The 20,577-nt window shown below is 39.9% G+C and overlaps 1 protein-coding gene across 4 annotated transcripts in view; it reads left to right on the top strand.

Moving 5' to 3' along the window:
- LOC149266510 (uncharacterized) overlaps nucleotides 1-20,577 on the top strand; it is a 624,762-nt gene that overhangs the window by 233,088 nt on the left and 371,097 nt on the right. The gene's annotated exons all lie outside the window — the stretch shown is intronic.

Raw genomic sequence — 20,577 nt, 5'->3', positions numbered from 1 at the left:
AACTCTGCCGATCCAAGGATCGGTGAGACGAAAAACCTTCCGGGACATAGATTATCATAGAAAGTTAGGTCCACCTAGGCAATTTTACATACATGACTCTGATCTGCTTAGATTATTTACAATTCATACATGCAGACTGGGTTTACAATTGAAATGATCAAGCTGCTGATGACTGTAGGCTGGCACGGACACGTCGTTCAGGTGCTATCTCTTTCTGCCAAGAAAAGAGGGTGTACCGCATGGGAAGTTGACCAGTAGTGGTCAACATCTGGCTCTACTTGGGGACACGTTGCTGCTCTGTAGGAATGTGAGAATCCAGAATAATACAGAAGATGCCCCATGGCATCAGATATCATCTTTGAAGAACAGCTTGAGCATTTGGCCGTTCACTGGTAGATCAAGTGGTTCGCCATCCAATCTGCTCAAGTAGAATGAGTTTGGCCCGGCTATATCTCTAATGATGTATGGTCCCAGCCGCAAACTATCAAACTTCTTATGTTTTCCCGGCTTTTCATTTTTGCGATCCCAGAGTAAAACCATATCTCCAACCTGCAAAGATCTAGATCGAGAGCATTTATCAAAGCTTTTCTTAATATTAGATTGATTTTTACATATAGCCTCAAAAGCTGTCCGATGAGCCTCATCTAATTCCACAATCTGATCTATCCTATTCTGAACAACATCTTTATTAGTGGAAAAATTTTGGAGAAGCTGATAGGCTGGCAATTTTAGGTGCACAGGTAAGGTAACATCCAAGCCATAAACTAATTCAAAGGGAGATTTACCAGTAGACTTCTTCTTAGTAATTCTGTCTGCCCACAAAGCATACTTGATTTTACTGTCCCAAGACTTCTTGTTATCTCCTACTATCTTCTTGATAATGGTTATGAGATTTTTATTACTTGATTCAGCCAAACCATTACCCTGAGGATAGTAATTCGACGAATGAGATAAGACAATGCCATATTTGAAGCAAAAAGATGTAAACTCTGAAGAACTAAAAGCCTTGGCATTGTTCGTAGTGATCTTAGCGGGGACACCAAATCTAGTAATGATGTTATTCTCAGTGAAATCCATAATCACCTTTTCAGTGGCATTCTTAGCAGGAATGGCTTCGACCCATTTAGTGAAATAATCGGTAGCGGTCAGAATCCAAGAGTAGCCATTGCTAGAATTTTCATGGAACTTCCCTATGAAGTCCAGACCCCAATGCTGAAAAGGTGCTTCTACGATAACAGGTTGTAGAGGAAGGGCAGCAAGCTTCTGCTTCCCAGTGAACAGTTGACAGGCTTGACACGTTCTAACATACTTGTGCACATCAGAAAAAATCGAAGGCCAATAATAGCCAGCTCTCAGGATTTTGTGGGCGGTAGTTCTAGCAGCATAATGACCACCACAAAATCCTGAATGAAATTCGGAGATTAATCTTTTGGACTCAACATCGTCAACACACCTAAGCACTATGCCCTCAGGATTTCTCCATCCAAGGCCATCCTTCATAAGGCAGTACTTAGTGGCTTTTAGTCTAAGAGCCCTTCTCTTATGAGCGACTAAATGGTTAGGACATGCAAGATTGGTTAAGTAGTATACTATGTCTTTATACCATTCATGCTCTGCTAGTCTTCTCAATTCTGGTGAAGATAGATCGTCAAGGCAAAACAAACCAAGAGTCTTTTCATTACTTTCTGTTAACATTTGAGCTAAACCTTGGCCTTTGATCAGCTTGGTGGGTCTAATTTCTAAATCATACTCCTGTATCTTAGTAACCCACCTAGCACGAGTCCCTAAGCAATCAGTTTGAGTTAATATGTCTTTAACAGCAGAATGTGGGACGAAAGCAATGATCTTAGAATAACCCACATAAGTTTTAAAATGCTTAAGAGACTTGACCAGGGCATAAGCCTGCTTTTCCATGGTATTGTACTTCAATTCGGAGTTTTGAAGTGCTCTACTCATGAAAGCAATAGGCTGCTCATGACCATCTCTATTCTTTTGAAGCAAGACACCGGCAATGGTATCTTCAGAAGCGAAAGAAAAAATCATAAAATCCTTGGAGTAATTAGGACTAACCAGGACAGGAGCTTTTGCAATAGCGGACTTGATTTCTTGGAAAGCCTTTTTGCCCTCTTCTTGCCAGACAAATTTTGCATCTTTCTTTAGAAGACTTTGAATGGGCTTAGCTATTTCTGCATAATTTGGGATGAATCTTCTAATAAAATTTATCTTTCCAAGGAAAGACTGAAGGGATTTAAGATTATGCGGGAGAGGAATCTTTTGAATTGCTTCAACTCGTTCGGGATCGATCTTGATTCCTTCCTTAGAAATGATATGACCGAGTAATTTCCCTTCTGTTACCCCAAAAATAGATTTAGCCGGATTCAAAGAAATTCCATATTCTCTACATCTATCGAAAACTTTCCTAAGATGATCTATATGACTGATACCATCTTTAGAGAAAACGGTAAGATCGTCTTGGTAAATTTCGATAATTTTCCCGATCAACCCTTTGAAGGCATAATCCATGGCCCTCTGGAAAGTAGCCCCAGCGTTTGTCAACCCAAATGGCATTCTAATGTATTCAAAAGTGCCCCATGGTGTTGTGAATGTGGTCTTGTGTCGATCTTCCTTTTTAACCCAAACTTGATTGTACCCAGAAAAGCCATCTAGTAATGACATCATTCCAGACCCAGTTACCCTTTGCAACAAAGTTTCCATGTTTGGCAAAGGGTAATTATCCTTTTTGCATGCTAGATTAAGGTTTCTAAAATCAACACAAAGTCTTATTGTACCGTTCTTTTTCCTAACAATCACCAAATTCGAACACCATGTCGAATGCCTAGTTTGAGCGATGATCCCTGCTGAAAGCATCTTTGCAAGTTCTTTCTGGACCAAGGGGGCTAATTTCGGATTAATTTGCCTAAGTTTCTGCCGAAAGGGTTTAGCATTTTCGTCCTTTAAGGGAATAGTATGCTCCATAACATCTTCCCTATAGCCTTTTAATTCATCATAGGAAAAAGCTAAAACGTCCCTATATTCATGAAGTAAATCAGTTAACTTTTTCCTTTCCTCCAAACTAGTACCTTTACCGATTTTAACTATTTTTGGATTTTCAGAAGTTCCAATGTTGATTTCGAGGTACTCGCCTGGGTTCATCTTGTTTTCTTCTCTAAGCTTCGTGGCATCATGCCGATCAAAATGTTGCTCTAAGGCAACCACATTTCTAGGAGTAGGATTTATGATATGTTCATGATTTAAAGATCCATCCTCCTGAGAAATTATCCGAAAATCCTCAAACTCATCCAAACTGTTGAGAAAACGAATGACTTGCTTTTCGTCGTTAAAAACTTGCCAATGCTCCGAGTTATCTGGGACAGATGGTCTAAATATTACTTCCATTTTGATTTTATCGTTAATTAATTCATCAGATAACTGGAAAGTTGTGGCAGCTACAGCAAGTTCGTCCGCCAAACTATTTTGTTCACGAGGGATTGCTTCAAGGTTAAGGGCATCGAAGTGCTCCATAGTATCCCACACAGCATTTCGATAGTTTCTTAATCTCTGATTTCTACATGTGAATTTGTTTTTAAGTTGCATGATAACCAGATCGGAATCCCCCTTGATGCTAAGCAATTTAATCCTCAAAGCTTTGGCCAATTCAAGACCCAACAATATAGCTTCGTACTCAGCGACATTGTTGGTTGCTTCAAATTCTAAACGATAGGCAAACTTGAATATGTGACCAAGGGGAGATTTAAGCACTACTCCCGCCCCCTTACCATGACTAGAGAACGCACCATCGAAGTACATATACCAGACTTCATCTTTAAGATTTTTTACCTTATCATCGGGAGGAATTATGAAATTAGACATGATAGAATAGTTCCCGATGTCAGATTGCTCCCTAATTATTTCATTATGAGGCTTCTTAGGATTTTCAACATGAAATTTCCTCTCGGGCTCTCTATTTAGCCTAAAAAAACCATCACCGCTAGGAGAAGGAATCATAGCATATGACCAATTCATCTGAATGCTTCCTCCTAGATCAGAGGCCCACTTTCTAGATAACAGCATACTCCAAGCATCAGGTACATCAACGACAACGATATCCATAACGACCATGATGTCCGGGTAAACTGAAAGGTGAACTTGTAAATCCTTGATTAAACCATGTACTTCGATTTTCTTAGAATCCATAGCACATATATTATAGTAGGGTCTAGAAACTCTTAAGTTAAGCTGTTCCATGACCCTTTTAGTCATAACGCAAGCAGATGCGCCTGAATCCAACATGCAGTTATTCAATTTATACCCGTTGACTAATAAGGTGATAAAGAAGGGTTGATGATCTTTGTTATCAACATCTACGCTTTGCAGATAAATAGGAGCATCATGATAGTCAACCTCGCGAATCTTCTGCTGAGAGGTGTTGACTTGAGGACCCTGAATTGCCTTTAGTAACTTGTCTTTCTGGGAAGGGATCTTAGCGATCTCAGATACAGGAACCCAGATTTTCGCATTGTTAAACCAACTTCCCAAATCAACATCTATTCCAGAGTTTATGCCAGGGTTTAAAGTTCGAGGGGGAATTTGATTCCCGCTCTGATCTTTATCCCTTCTTTGGTATGTCAAACCCCTATCTCTAGCAATTTCTAAAATTTTCTCAGGAGAGGGTTTCTCACCATATAACCTAGCCAAAATGTCATCTTCATTTTCAAGGTTATTAATACTAAAAGCAGATGAAGGATCCATAACATCATAGCTCCTTTCCTTAATCTCTATCCAATCATTCATGGGCACAGGAAACTTGCTCCCTACTACGTTTATTTGCTCACCTGTCCCAAGCATTCCATTATCCAAGAGTCTTCTGATAATGAGACAAGAGGACTCTTCGTGAAAAGCATCGCAAGCACGACAGTAAGGAGGAGCATCATCTACCAGATTAGTAAGCGGGTTAGGGGGTCTCTGCTCACTAGATTGACCCCTTCTTTGCCAATTATTATTTCTGTTATTATTATTTCGAGGCTGAAAATTTTGCGATTGCGTTCTTTCCATCTGAATCAATCTATTCTGCAAAGTGTTTATCTCCTTATTATGATTAATTTCCATAGTTTCAATTTTTTGAAGCAATTTAAGAACAAGCTCACTTTCTGGCTCTTGGACTGCTTTTCCCTTAGGTTCCTTTAGTTTCGTAGCAGCCCTATCAAAACCTGGGATTTCAGACTTCCCAGAAGCTGCCTTGTCCTTTTCAAGTTCTATAGCTAAGGCTTGGCAATCTCGATAATCAGTAAGTTTAGCACGCCTTAACTCATAAGATGGTTCAGGACCAAAGGCATCAATGTAAAAATCTTGGAGAGTTTTATCTGTAGGTTTATAGTCTTGAGGTAATTCTCTAATAATACCATTAAACCTTCTATTAAATTCTTCAACATTTTCATCCTCTCTCTTTTTTATCAGAGTAAGAGCTCTTACAAGATGTCTTCCCTCTCTCTTATCTCCATATTTTTCTCTAAATGAATTAATGATTGATTGTAAAGAGTTAAATGAATTTGGAGGTTTTTCTGTAAACCAGTCATAAGCATCACCTGCTAGAGTCAAGATAAAAAGAGACATCCTGACATCTTCATGATCAAAATCAGGAGATCTAGCATACTTAGCCATCCATATATTGAAATCTCGCAAGTGGGAATTAACAGTAATGGCATTATCTCCTTGAAAATTAGGCAATTTGTCTAACCCAACAGATGGAATAGCATTGGGGGATCCAGGAATGTTAGAAAAATCACAAGGGGCATACAGACTCATGGTGCTGTGCCTAACTTGACCTTTAAAGAGCAAATGAATATCGGAAAGGGCTTCTTGTCCAAGATTTGCAAGGAGTGTACGAGAAGCAAGTTTGTGTGATCGCACCCTGTAAACCTTTTCAGGATCAGGAGTGGGGTTGCACAGACTGCTTGGATGTCTTCTAGTGTACACTCTTGCAGATAATATAGGAAGTGGAGTCGCCACTTGAACAAGAAGTTAGACACAAAAAAGCTTGAAATGTAAGAACCAAGGACAGAAAAACTCTATCCCCGGCAACGGCGCCAAAAAATGTTGTCGCGCGGATTGGCACGACAACGCTCAGACCGGGGGCTGTCACTCCGATCCCCGATCCCTCCGTTTAAGCCTGTCTCCCGCGGCTAAGGGGGGTAGTCCCTGTGGGATGATGAAGACCAACCGTCGACCAGTTGGTTGGGAGACACGAGATACGATATAAAAGCACTTGATGGATTTAATTAATGAAGCAGACCAGTGCCTTAAGAGATGATTATAAAAACGATTACTTGTTAAATGATATAGAAACATGAACCATGAACAGCAATCATATGTCAACTTCGCATCTCGACTTGAAAATTCAGATCTCAGCGTGAAAAATAATAATTCCCGAAAAATAACTGGATCTGACAAAGAAAAAATTCCACAATTTTTTTTTTTTTTTTTTTTTAAATAAAATTTAAAAAATGAAATCTAAAAAATTAGTCTAAAACTAAACTATTTAAAAAAAAAAAAAAAAAAACTAAATCTAAATAAATCTTTTTATTTTTTTTTATTTTTCTTAAAATTTAAATCTAAAAGAACCTAAATCTAAACTCTTTAAAATAAAAAATAAAACTAAGGCTAATATATTAAAAACTAACAAAATAAATCTAAACTAAACTAAAGGAATTAAAATCTAATTATAATCTACCTTAATTTAAATTCAAATCTAAAATTTTAAATCTAAAATTAAATTCTAACCCAAGCCTAGACCTACGCTAACCCTTTTCTCTTTTTTATTTTTTGTTTTTTGATCTATATATATATCATAAAACCAAATCTAATATTTATAAAACTAAAAAAACATAAAAATTTAAAAAAAAAATCTAACTAAACTACGCTAAGGCAATAGAATCAAATTCAAATGTCATTGACTAAAAAAAAGAACGAGAGAAATCCCTGCGACTAAAACGATGACCAAACCTGCGAATGATGGAGAGTTACCCGACGACGGAAAATCAGTAAACGGGTCGTGCGTGGAAAGGGATTCGCTGGACGATCACCGAGTCTGGCCACCGAAACTGTAGATTTGGGCACGATTTTGAAAAACGAATCGCTGTAATGGGAAAACCGTTGATGAATCGGATTGAAGACTGACTAGTCCGCCCAGAAAATCACGCTCAGATTGATTTATGAATGGCGATATGGGAACAGAGAATTCGCCAGATTTATCAATGCGCTGAATGCCTTTAACCCTCAAACCGCAGATTATCGCTGTCGCTGCAGAATATTTTGGTGATCTGAAGGAATTGAAGGGGGTTTCTAACACCAGATAGCAGCAAAAACGCCTTTGCATTCACGTTTCTCCAGCGGTGATCAATAAAACGCGTGGATACCCTGACGTTGCACCTGTTGAATTGAAACTGAAAGTGCCGGGAAAATCGATCCTCGCTCAATCTCAAAGGCTCAATCAATTTTCGTTTTGAATGGGAGCTGTTTTCATCATATGTTTGCTGGAGAGATTATGCAGTGATAGACACAGCCTCACGGATCAACTCTATTAACATAAAACAAATTTGATCTTTCATGATAATAATGCGTAGGTGACTGTGTGGTTTTGAAAGGCATGCAGGTTCATAGGTTCTCACAGGTTCATGTTATTGGCAGCCCTAAAAAAAAAAAAAAAATAAGATCACTGAAAAGCCCTAATTAAACATATATGAGCAAAACCCCAAAACAGCTAATTAATCTACAAATTTTGGTCCCTTTCAGCCAGATTTAACAAATAAGAACAGAAAATATTTTAGAATATCAGATAATACTTCAGAAAATCTCTCATGTAAACCAGAAAAGAAATTTTAAATGATAAACCCAGGGCAAGATCAGCTGGGCTCTGCAAAGAAAAGCCTGTGGGAGTCGGCTGGTTCAGCCCAGAACTTCCCCAAACTCCCACCAATATCCTTCACCCAAAGATCTCCTGCACATCTCAAGCAACCATCAATAAAGAGAGCAAGAATGCTGCCAGATCTCAGGAAATAATGGAGATACCTGCCATTATTTCAGAAACCCTAACAACATTCAAACCCTAGCAGGTGAACAAGATACCTGTGCTCACAATGCTCTACAGAAAAGCTATTATTAACGGCTGAAAATAACATATGCAGAAAATGAAACAATCTCACAGCAATTCCAAAGAGTAACACCAGCAAGATTTGGACCCCAAAGTCTTCTTTTATTAACCAGAAATCAGATTACAAGAGAGCTTTCTCAGTATTGACTCACAGATCGAATGAATCTGAAATGACCACCTAAGACTCTATATAAAGGAAATGATCCCAACGGCTAGTTCGAATGATCCATGTAGAAATGATCTCGACCATTGATGAGGATCAAGACATCTCTCGATCTCATCCGTCGATTTATTCAATTAATTTTTTATTATTATTTTTTTTTAAATTTTAAATTTTTTTTATTATTTTTTATTAAATTTTTAAATTTTTTATTATTTATTTTATTATTTTTTAAATTTTAAAATTTTTTTAATTTTTTTTTTTAATTTATTTATTTATTTATTTTTTAAATTTCTTAATTTTTATTTATTTTATTATTTTATTTCATTTTTTAAATGGATCATCGAACTAAGCCTTTGGAAACATCACCTAGGACCTAGGACTTAGGACTCACGAGGGGATTTAAAACATTTTCAACCCTCAAGACACATTTCACGATGACTTTTTACAATTTACATCTCAAGGGGACAAACCCACTTAATACAGACCTTCATAAATCACCCAGTTCTGCGACACAACTATAATCTAGCAGATTAACACATTAGGATTCTCCTAAAGTTCTAATGACAAAATCCATCCCGGCTTTGGGGTCAGGTTTGAAGGAAAACTCTGCCGATCCATGGATCGGTGAGATGAAAAACCTTCCGGGACATAGATTATCATAGAAAGTTAGGTCCACCTAGGCAATTTTACATACATGACTCTGATCTGTTTAGATTATTTACAATTCATACATGCAGACTGGGTTTACAATTGAAATGATCAAGCTGCTGATGACTGTAGGCTGGCACGGACACGTCGTTCAGGTGCTATCTCTTTCTGCCAAGAAAAGAGGGTGTACCGCATGGGAAGTTGACCAGTAGTGGTCAACACACTGCCCTTGCGCAGTAACTGCGTGGGCCTGCGTGGAGCTCTCTGAGGCTCTCTGTCAGCTCAACTGGGAAATTTCTTGCCTTCTGGAGCAGTTTCCTGCCCTACTGGCTCAGAAATGTCAGCTCTTCTGCAAAACTCGGACTTCTGCATGGGTGATTAAGTCGCCTCTGCTTGAGCCCTTCTAGCTCAGCGTCAAGCTCTGTGTGGACCCTTTTGGCTCAGCGTCCACCCCTCTGGTGTCTCTTTGCCTCTCTCTGCCGCGTATCTTGGGCTTTGGAGAAGATACTCCAACCCAACTATCCCTGCCCCTCTACTGCAAGAAATCTACTCGATTAGAATTTCCTCTTGAGAACTTCTCACTTCAGAAATTGGATCTCTTGATCTCTCGGTGTGTCTTCCAAATGACCCTCAAGCCCCTTCTTATATCTTCTTGTTGGGCAACCAATGACCTAGATTAAATCATAATCAAAGGCTCAAATCTTTTTGGCTTGATCCGTGTCTTTTTCTAGAAGTTTCACTTCTGATTAGATTAATACCCATTAATATTTTAATTTTCCTAAGTTTAGACTTAGGAACCCCATTAAAAATATTAATTATTTTAATAAAATCACTTCTGGGTGGAATTTTGAAAAACACTTTCTGTGTTCTTTGGAATGCATGTGCCCAAGCCTCCCTGCAAAATTTGAGGCTTAGAGAACATCCGATGCTACTCCAAATCAACACTCCCTCTTAGCGAGAAATGTGCTCTAGCAATACACCGCTGCTGCATACTGCTTTGACTCTGAAGCATCATCCTTTTCACCGCTGATGTCTGACATACTGTCCACCAACTATTGTGCTGCTGTTGCTACCGTACTGCTGCCTTTGACACTGCCACTGCCAATGCTACATTTGTACTGCAGCTCCCTCTCAAACGCTGCATCTGCTATGCTGCTAGCACTGCCACTGCTAACATTGCATCTGTACTGCAACTCAGTTGCTGAGAGAAGCAACTGAAAACACCCAAAACTGGACAAGTATCCAGTGGATACACCTTGGTGCTAAAAATTTTGACTACTGCTAGTCCCATGCTCTCTTATGCTGCTAAAGCTCTGCATTGTGCCTCCTCGCACTTTTGCCTCTCTGCTCTGCGTTGCTCACATTCTGGCGCGACTAACTATTGCATCTGTCGAATCAACACTCCATGGCACCAACTGAAAACTCCTCCATTCCGCTACTACTTATCATGGCTTCCTGTAGCAAGGTGATGATCCAAGAGGTGGGCTCCTCAAGGATCCTGCCCATTTGTAGCTCTATCGAACTACAATTCTATAGAAACCCACCACTCTCTTGGAGGTATCTTGGCTATCATGGCGAACTACTCCTCCTATTCAATCTTTGCAGCTGTAACCTTAGGATCATGCTTCTCATCCTTGTCCTTTTTCTTCAAAGGACACTGGGATGCATAGTGGCCCAGCTCGCCACATCTAAAACATTTCATCTTGGAGATGTATTTATTTCGTCTTTGTTGCCCCTGCTATCCCTTCGATGCAAGCACTGCATTGTCCTCCTCTACTTTGGACTTCGGCTGACTGTTGCTGCTACTTTCGTCAAGTTTGACCTTGAGCAGGTCTCTCCTCAGCTCTTCTTGTTTCAGAGCTGCCCATATCTCGTCCCAATTTGGCAATGCTACTCTGCCCAAGATACTCTAGACAAAGACTTGCCATTCATCCGAGATGGAATTTAGAGTCAGTCTCACTAACTCCGAGTCCTGAGGTGTGTGCCTCGCAACTGACAACTCATCACGGGTCTCCTTCAGTTTCGTGAGGAATTGATCCACACGTTCTCCCTTCTGTATCTATGCAGATCTCAACTTTTGTTCTAAGTACATCTTCCATTGTTCGGAAGATCCCTGATACAATGTTTCCAAGGCATCCCACATCTCCTTAGTAATCCATTTTCTAGCAGCATGGCACACTACGTGATCCTTGACTCCATCCAGGATCATTCTCTTAGCCTTTGACATCTCAGCCTTGTATTTCTCTAGCGAATCTGCATCAACAGGTTCAACTACCACATTATCAACATACGTCTTGAGGGCATGCTTATCTAGAAGGAAGGACATTTTGGCCTTCTAGATAGCATAGTTGGAAGCCCCGTCAAACCTGTCTTGATTCCTCAAGCCATTGGTTGCCATATCCTCCGAAAAAAATATCAAACAACTCCCTCTTTCTCCCTACTGTGTAGCTCCTAGGTTGTCTTACGCACTCTCTGATGGAGCTGGTAATCTGTTGCTCCTCTGTTTCTCAGCAAATGAGAAATATTGATTTCCTTGGCAAGAAATCACTGAGGAAGTATTCCCTCACTATGTGATCTGCTTCTTCCTTTTGACGACTTTTCTACCCAGCACTCAGCTTGTAAAAAACTGTGTCCCTCTAGCTCTGTGTGGCTCTGCTTGCCTTGGCAATTTTTCGATCTGGTAGTCTTACCTCTCTGTCGGCTCACTCTAAGAGAGACACCCACGAAAATATAGTCCTGCTGGCTAGAACTCCTCAATCCCTTAGGGGATTTGAACTGCTGCTTGCTACAGCAAGTTAGCACTTGCTTCAGTGCTAGACCTGCTCTTCCTTGTTTCACATCAACAACTCTGATACCATTGGAAAATTTGTGAACCGGAATTCCTACTGCAGCAACTGATGATATTACTCCTATTTGTTAAATTCCTTTAAACAAATTACTTGTAGTTTCCTAAGACAAATATTGTAATACATAAACTGCAGCCTTCACTTAATTAAATATTATGTAGAAATAAGAGACTGAGCAAGAAAGAAAATACAACACAAATGGCACTATTGTTTTTGGACAAATGTCCCCAGAAAAACCCAATACGGGAAAACCGATGCAACAACTTTGAGGGTTTTGTATTATTAAGCAGTAGTTTCTAAATACAACTCTGGATGCCCTCCCGAAAATCCAGTTACAAAGAAATACAATTGGCAGAGAAGAATTGTGAGATTACCTTACTCTACTTGACAAATCCTGATTGTTCCTTCACTGAATCAACTTTCCCTAGCTACAACTACGTTGCCCTTGCGTAATAACTATGTGGGCCTACGTGGAGCTCTCTGGGGCTATATTTTCTTGCTTATCCTTGGGCTTCAACTCACTGTTGCTGCTTCCGTCAAGCTTACACTTGACCAAGTCTCTCCTCAACTCCTTTTGCTTAAGAGCTGCCCACATCTCATCCCAATTTGGCAAAGTCGCCCTGCGTAGGATACTCTGGACAAAGACTTGCCACTCATCTGAGACTGAATTGAGGGCCAGTCTAACCAACTCAAACCCTTGAGGCATAGACCCCACAACTGCTAACTCATCACGGGTCTCCTGAAGCTTCGTGAGAAACGAATCTATGCTCTCCCCCTTCTGCATCTGTGCAGATCTCAGTTTCTACTCTAAGTACATCTTTTGTTGCTCAGAAGATCCCTGATACAACGTAGACGACTCATCCCACATCTCCTTAGCAGTCTCTCTGCTAGCGGTGCGATAGACTACATGATCCTTCACTCCGTCGAGGATCATTCTCTTTTCCTTCGTCATTTTTGCTTGGTACTTCTTTAGCAGATCTTGATCTGCAGACACTGCCACCATGCTGTCGACATAGGTCTTGAGAGAATACTCATATAGAAAGCATGATGTCCTTGTCTTCCAGATGACATAGTTGGATGCTCCATCCAATCTATCTTTGCCACAAAAAAATGTCGAATTTCTCCTCTCTGTTCTTATTGCTACTGCTCAGCCAATATGAAAACGGATTTCTTGGCGGGAAGTCTACTAAGGAAAAATTCCCTCACTGCGCTTCTCCTCTCTCTTCTGACGTCTTTCTACCCAACAAAACAACCTATGGAAAAAGTGCGTCCCACTAGCTCTTCCTCATGTTGAGGCTCAACATTGCTCCCTCTGCCACAACAAGATTTCGACTGGAATCTCTTCCTCTCTGTCGACTCACTCAGACAGAGACTTCCTCGAAAATTCAGCCATTCAGCTTGCACAGCGCAAACCCCTCTGGGGATTCGAACTGCTGCCTCCTGCAACTATTGCGATCTCTTTTTTAGTTTAGCGCTGGGATCTTTGGCACTGTTCTTCTTGCTTCACCTGCACTGCTTTGATACCATGTGAAAATTCCTTAAACCCCGAAATCCCTACTGCAGCTGATGATATTTCTCCTACTTGTTAGAATTACATGAACAAGTTATTTGCAGTTTCCTACGAAAAACATTGAAATACATACACTGTAGCTTACACCCTTTAAATAATACGTTGAAACAAGAAACTGAACACAAACGACACAGTTGCTTTTGGACAAATGTCCCTGGAAAAACCCAATGTGGGAAAACCGGTGCAACATATTTGAGGGATTTTATTATTAAGCTGAAGTATTTCTGAATACAACTTCTGGATGCCTTCCGGGAAATCCAGTTATAGAGAATATCACTCGGCAGAATAAATTAGTGAGTTTACCTCACTCTACACTACAAGTCCCTATTGATCCGGCAGCTGAACCAACGAGTTCCCTTGCTACTTCTGCACTACCCTTGTGTGGTCTTGCATCATTCTCTAAGACCTTGCGTCAGCCTCTGCTGGAGATCAATTTGCTTCTTAGGAGCTGATTCCAGCTGTACCGGCTCAGAATGTCAGCCTCCCAGCAAATCTTGGACTTCTGCGTGAAGGAGGCTCTGTGCTACTCTGCGTGGGGCCTGCGTGAGCCCTTCCTGGCACTGTGTCACCCTCTCTGGCCTCTGTGTTGCATCCTCTATGTGTCTCTCTGCCTCTCTACTGAGTATTATTGGCTTCGGAGAAGATCCTCCAGCCAAAACTCCCTCTGCCGCTCTTTGCATGATCACTACAAATCACTGCACTGCCTCTAGCTCAAAAATTCGATCTGACTGATCAACTCTCTATTTGTATCTTCCAAATGACCCTCAAGCCTCCTTAAATAATCTTCTTATTGACATTCAACGACCCAGATTAGAAGCTAATCAGTGGCTAAGATCATTTTTGCTTGATCCTCGTATTCTCCTAGAAGTTACACCCACAGTTAGATTAATACCAATGTTGCAGTAATCGTTATCAGGATATTATCGACGCGGGGAAAAATTGGAAAAAATCGTAAAAATTGGGAAAATATCGGTAAAAATCGGGGAAAAATCGTAACATACAAGAATATTCATTTTTTTTAATATCTAAAGCATCTACAACATAAAATAAATACATTGACACCTAAATATGATAAAAGAACTAATATATAAGATTTAATATCATTTCTAGTGCTACATCACACATAATAGTGAATCATGTCCTGAATCATGTCCTGAATAGTAAGTCCTGACTCATGACTCCCAACTCAGCCTCAAAATATCAACAAAAAATATAATAATGTATCTCATGAGTCATAATGTCATATACAATGAAATGAACCAAATAACTAAAGTCTAATACTATTGATTTCCTCTGCCCCTCTTGCGAGAAAATGCAATAGCTTTCCTTTTCCCTCTAGATGTAGATGCCGGTGGAGTTGGCAGTGGACTTTGCTGTGCTTTAGAAGCTGAAGAACCAAGAGCTATAGGAGGTAGACCACGTCCTCTACTGGTGGCAGGGGTAGCCCGAGTAGGTGGTGTCACCTCTTCCTCCTATTGCTCCGCCTCCTCCTCCTCTTCCCCCTCCACTACCTCTTGCACTAACCAATCATCAGCAGATTCCATGAGAGGCCTCTCGGCTTCAACCCTTAATGCAATAGTGGTGTCAATCACATCCAATGAGATGGCCTCCATATCAGGTGTACTCTCAAGTTGCCTCACCCACAATCAAAGATTGTAGTAGACGTAGACCATGTCATTAAGTCGCTGGGACTCCAACCTATACAAAGATCATGAAATAATAATTATAAAAAAAATATTGTTTAATAAATTCAAAAAATTATCTGGAAATTTGCAATATTTTAAGTGTTAACCTGTTGCACTTCTTGTTGTGTATTTTTTCAAATACGCTCTAGTTGCACTCCTGAGGAGCTACATGTTTGGCTGAGGATTCGAATGGAAAGATTTTGCAGAAGGGGTACCCTAGCTCCATACATTCTCCACAATGCATCTACGACAAAATTACAAATGAAATTTTAAATAAACATAAGGAAAAAGTGAAATTTGAAAGTTGAATCAAAGTATGAAGTTATGAACTTGAAGAGAATGAAATTTGAAACAAATTAAAAAATACCTGGCATTTTAGTCACCCTATCAGTCACTGCCATGTCAAAGCCAAATGTGCCACCTGCCATCCTGTATGTCTCAATTTCTTTGGAAATTTCTGTACGTTCTGCTGGAGATCGCACCATCCTTTGAACACAGGTTAAGAATCCATCCATGGTCTCAACATCAAATACGAACCCACATGGGTAAGAAAATGTAGGGTTCAGGTAGATTCCTGCAGCATGAATGGGACGATGGAGTGTGTTCTTCTATCGTTCATCTATCACTTCCCATAGGTGAAGTTGTCTCTGAAACCCCTCATCTCCCTTATCATCATAGTAGGCTTGAATGGATTCTTTCGCCTTGCCCATGGACTTATACAAATAGCCCATTGTGGGCTTCTCACCATCAACTAATCGAAGAACCTTTACCAAAGGTTGAATAATGGTGCACACCTCCTGCACTCCTGCCCAGAAGTCTTCCTGGTATGAAACTAGTCTGCTTATGGCCTCTCCCTCTGGTTTGTGGCTCATTGTCAAATCACGCCATTCCGAAAGAAACATTCTCTTCACATCCCACATAGAATTCAAGAGGGATTGAAGAGATATGAAACTGGTGGCAAACCATGTAATGGTGGGGCGCACCAACTCTTTGTTGTTGGTGAATTTTTTCATCAAGCTAAGCACAGATGTATGCTTATATATAAATTTTGTAATGCTTTTTGATGACTCAACAATATCTTTGACAAAGGAAATTTTCCCTATGTCCTCCAACATCAAATCAATACAATGTGTAGCACAAGGTGTCCAAAATAAAGTAGGATGCTTCTCCATAAGCATCCTGCCACCAACAACATAATTTGTAGCATTGTCTGTTATGACTTGGACAACATGTTCTGCACCCACCTCCAAAATAAACACATCCAGCGAATCACAAAAAGTTTTTTCATCTTTGATATGTGCAGATGCATCAACAGATTTGATAAATATAGTCCCCTTGGGACAACTAACCAAGAAGTTTATAAGGGTTCTCCCTTTTGGTCAGTCCAACCATCTGACGTCATAGTGCATCCTGTTTGTGCCCATGATTCCCTAAACTCCTCCAATCTTTTGGTGCAGTCAACCTTTTCATTTTGAAGAATCTGGCGTCTAAAGTCACCATAAGAAGGGATTTTGTACCCTGGGCCAACAGTTGCAATAGCATCAACAATAGGCTGGAAAAACGGATTATTTCTTACAACGCTGAAAGGAATATCACTCCAAAAGAGAAATTTGGCCAACAACTTGTCAACTTGTTCTTTCTCAGTTTTTTTAAGCATTGAAGTGATAGATGGCTATGAACTAGGCGTGGTTCTAGGAACAAAAAATGATGAGGCAGCTATTGGGTTGGGTTTCTTGTTCACCTGAGCCTAACACAGACTTTGTTAGTTGCTTCTTCATTTCTGCTTTGGCCTTTCTATTGTGCTCTAAATTTTCCAATGATCTCATGGCTTTTCGGATGATTTCAGGATTTGTATTTGTGCAAGGCCCTACATCAAATCCAGGGATTTGTGCAAGGTGATACTTCAATCTGTAAACCCCCCTGACATATGCTGCCCACACAACTTGCAAGACAAGTTTATTCTATCATTCCCTCCATCAGGTTCACCAACTTCCCACAGTGGGTCCACTTTCCTTGGCATGTTTGACTTTGAACTTTGAACTTTGAAGTTGAATGGTGATTCTGTGAACCTATGGCAAAATAAAGATTACAATTTACAAGTTACAAACTTACAATTTACAAAAACTAAAAAAAATTACATACATGAGTAACATAACAAAACACATGGAATTTTTGACAATTTGAGAAATTTTAACAAACAAAATGAAAAATCAAATGACAAAAACCCCATCAAGATTCAAATCAATTCAAAAATATTTGATAACCCATTGAATTCTTTTGATAAACAATGGGTTATCCAGATTCCAAACCCAACCAAAAACATAAAAAAAAACCAAAACAAAGTTACAAAACACAAAATTTTGGTGCCCATACCGGTTTGATGGAGAAAATTCGTCTCCTCCTTAGCTCTCACTTCGTTTTCTCCTCCAATTAGCGGATTCAGCTCCCAAACGACCAAGAGGTCACTCCAAAACCTCATCGATATCGGCGTGCCACTGTCTGTGCAAATGATTTCCAAAAAATCATGTAATTTTCTCTTATAAACACGCTGCTTTCTTAGTCGATGATTTTTTGCGATCGAATTGCGATTTTTTCCAAAAAATCGCTGAAAAAAAGTTTGTATTTATTGGGCAATATTATCATTGGATTTAAAAAACCGCGATTTTATCGCGAGTACTGCAACACTGATTAATACCCATTAATTATTTTATTTTTCTAAGTTTAGACTTAGGGTCCCATTAAAAATAATTAATTATTTTAATAAAATTGTCTCCGGGTGGAATTTCCCAAAACGCTTTCTGGGTTCTTTGGAATAAATCTGCCCAAGCCTCCCTGCAAAATTTGAAACTTAGAGCACATCGGATGCCACCAGAAATCAATAGGGAATATTGAAAATTTCAGGAAAAATTGGACCCTTGGGCCTTGTTGGTTAAGTCAAAGTCAATTTTTTGAGGAAATTAGCTCAAAATAATTATTTCTGAGCTAATAAAAAATGGGTTTAATGAGAAATTCGAAAATTCCTCAATACAAATATTTTCAACGGCAGAGATTAAAAGATCATCAAAGATTTATCGATGGTCTAGATTATTTTGACGGTGATCCAGCCAACTAGCCATTATTTTCCAATTGGAGGGTTTATCTATAAATTGAGTCATTTGTGTCTCAAGCCATCTGATGTTTGGCTAAGGTAATTCTGCAGAGAAGCTGATTTAACGCTACAGTCCCGCCGGGAATGTTTTTTGTATCATAATAAAGACTTTGGGGTGCATTTCATGGTGTTTATTGTCTACTGATTTGTGGTATGTGTAGGGTACAAATATTCTTATATTGTGTTTAAATTTTAATTAAATCATTATTTCATTGTAGATGATAGGAACACTCTATTGATAAGTTCTGGGTTTATCTTAAACGATCCGATTCATTGTTGTTCTAATGGTTTATATGTGAAGAATTATATAGTGTTTGTAGGTTCCATAGACCTTAGGCTCCAAGTTCACAAATTGTGGACGTAGGTTGACCTTGTTTGGACTTCAAATATTTTTATGGTTTATCTAACTTCGTTAAGACTGTAGCTTGCATTTATTTTCCAGAGTACATCTAGCCATTTATCAATATTTTTTTCTAAATATTTCTCAAAATCTCTTTTAAAACCATTGTACATTTATACAATATATTTTGTAAATTATTTTTTGTAACTGGGGTTTTTGGGTTTTAAGATTTTTGTATATATTGGAGTTTTGGGTATTTGTAAATTCATTTGTGTGGGTGAGATCAAGTGAAAAATGCTGGATTAGAGCTAGATCTAGGCCCTTGAGGGTAAGATTTAGTCTCCAAAATTTTTGCAAGGCTAGCCATTGAAGATTTTGCAGCAAAATTGAAGTTCTGATCTAAATGATTTTTTCAGAGTAAGGGTTTCAATATTTAGGGCTCTCAGGCCTGTATTTGCCCTCTCCAAGCCCTACATCATCCCCTCCATCACTTGCATCAACCTTTTTAGTGCTCGCATCACCTCTCCAGGCTTCTTGGAGGTCGTTGTTAGCCTCCTCTATGTCTGCTCCTTGAGGCCCAACGTCATTTTTTTCTGCCGTTTTAGGGCTGGCCGTGGCCCTTAGGCGACTCAGCCTCCCTTTGTCTCCCCTTTCTCGGCCTCCTTATCACTCCGTTAGCTCTCCTTCCCTCATTTGCTCTCCCTCCTCTCCTCGTCGACCCTCTCTACCTTCCCTTTCCCCTCCTATCTCCTAGCTGCAACCCTCCAAGGGCTTGCGGCAGGCCTTTTAGGCATAAACCCTAGGTCATAGGCTGTAGGGCCTTGCCCAAGCCCTCAACCTCCTCTTTTGCCTAGGCGTAGCCCTTGTGGAGCCTACTACAACACTTTGTGGGCCTCTTTTCCGTCATGATAGACCTATTTGGCCTTTTCCCTTGAGTGCTAGGCCTTATAGGCCCTTCCTAGCGCAACACTAGCCTTATTGGGCCTAGTGCTAGCCCCTCTTAGCCCTAATTTTCCCTTTGCCCATCTGTGAAATTTCTGGACTGAAGATTGTTGGGTTTTGCAGGGAGAAATTTGCTCGAAGTTGGTGTTTCCAGATGCCAAATGCTTTGGAAAATTTTTGGGCAACTTGGGCAAGTGATTTACAAGGTCTTGGGCCTAGGGTTTTCTCTCTAAACCCTTACCTAATCACTATTTTGCTACAACTCCCTGAATCATTCATAACAACTGTAAAATTCATGACTAAATGCCCTAAAAATCGCTTCTAAATAGTCTAAAAATACTTATAATTGTTGATTTGGGGTAGCATCGGATGTGCTCTAGGCCTCAAATTTTGCAGGGACGCTTGGGCATATGTATTCCAAAGAACCAATAAAGCATTTTGGGAAATTCCACCTAGAGACAATTTTATTAAAATAATTAATATTTTTTAATGGGACCCTAAGTCTAAACTTAGGAAATTAAAATATTAATAGGTATTAATCTAATTGTGGGTGTAACTTCTAGAAGAAGACAAGGATCAAGCTAAAATGATCTTAGCCATTGATTAACTTTTAATCTGGGCCGTTGAATGTCAATGAGAGGATTATTTAAGGAAGCTTGACAGTTGTTTGGAAAACACACCGAGAGATCAAGAGATCGAATTTCTGAAGTGAGAAGTTCTCAGGAAGAAATTTTGATCGAGGAGATTTCTTGCAATTGAGGGGTAGGGATAGCTTCCGGAGAGATTTTCTTAGCCGAAGAATCATTACTAGAGAGAGGCAGAGAGTGATCTAGTAGCCCAGACGCAGAGGCTGATGCAGGGCCACGAAGGGTCACGCAAAGGCAGAGTAGAGGCTGAGAGAGAGTCCGAGATTTTACTGGGTAGAGTCAGTTTCAGAAGCGAGGAGCTGGGGTGTGAGACCGGGAGGCTGAGAGCAGAGACTCCGGGTAGCAAATCTATCAGCAGACTGGGTGACGTAGTGCCTAGAGAGGTTGACACAGGGACTGCGTGAGGACTGCGTAGAGGCAGCGTAGGGCCTGCTAGAGGCAC

The sequence above is a fragment of the Pinus tabuliformis genome, chromosome 6, assembly GCF_031772625.1.
Source record: "Pinus tabuliformis cultivar Carrire ecotype Pingquan chromosome 6, CPIR1, whole genome shotgun sequence".
In the NCBI taxonomy this organism is placed as follows: Eukaryota; Viridiplantae; Streptophyta; class Pinopsida; order Pinales; family Pinaceae; genus Pinus; species Pinus tabuliformis.
The sequence above is the reverse complement of the archived record's forward strand: the minus strand, read 5'-3'. Positions and strand labels throughout refer to the sequence as shown.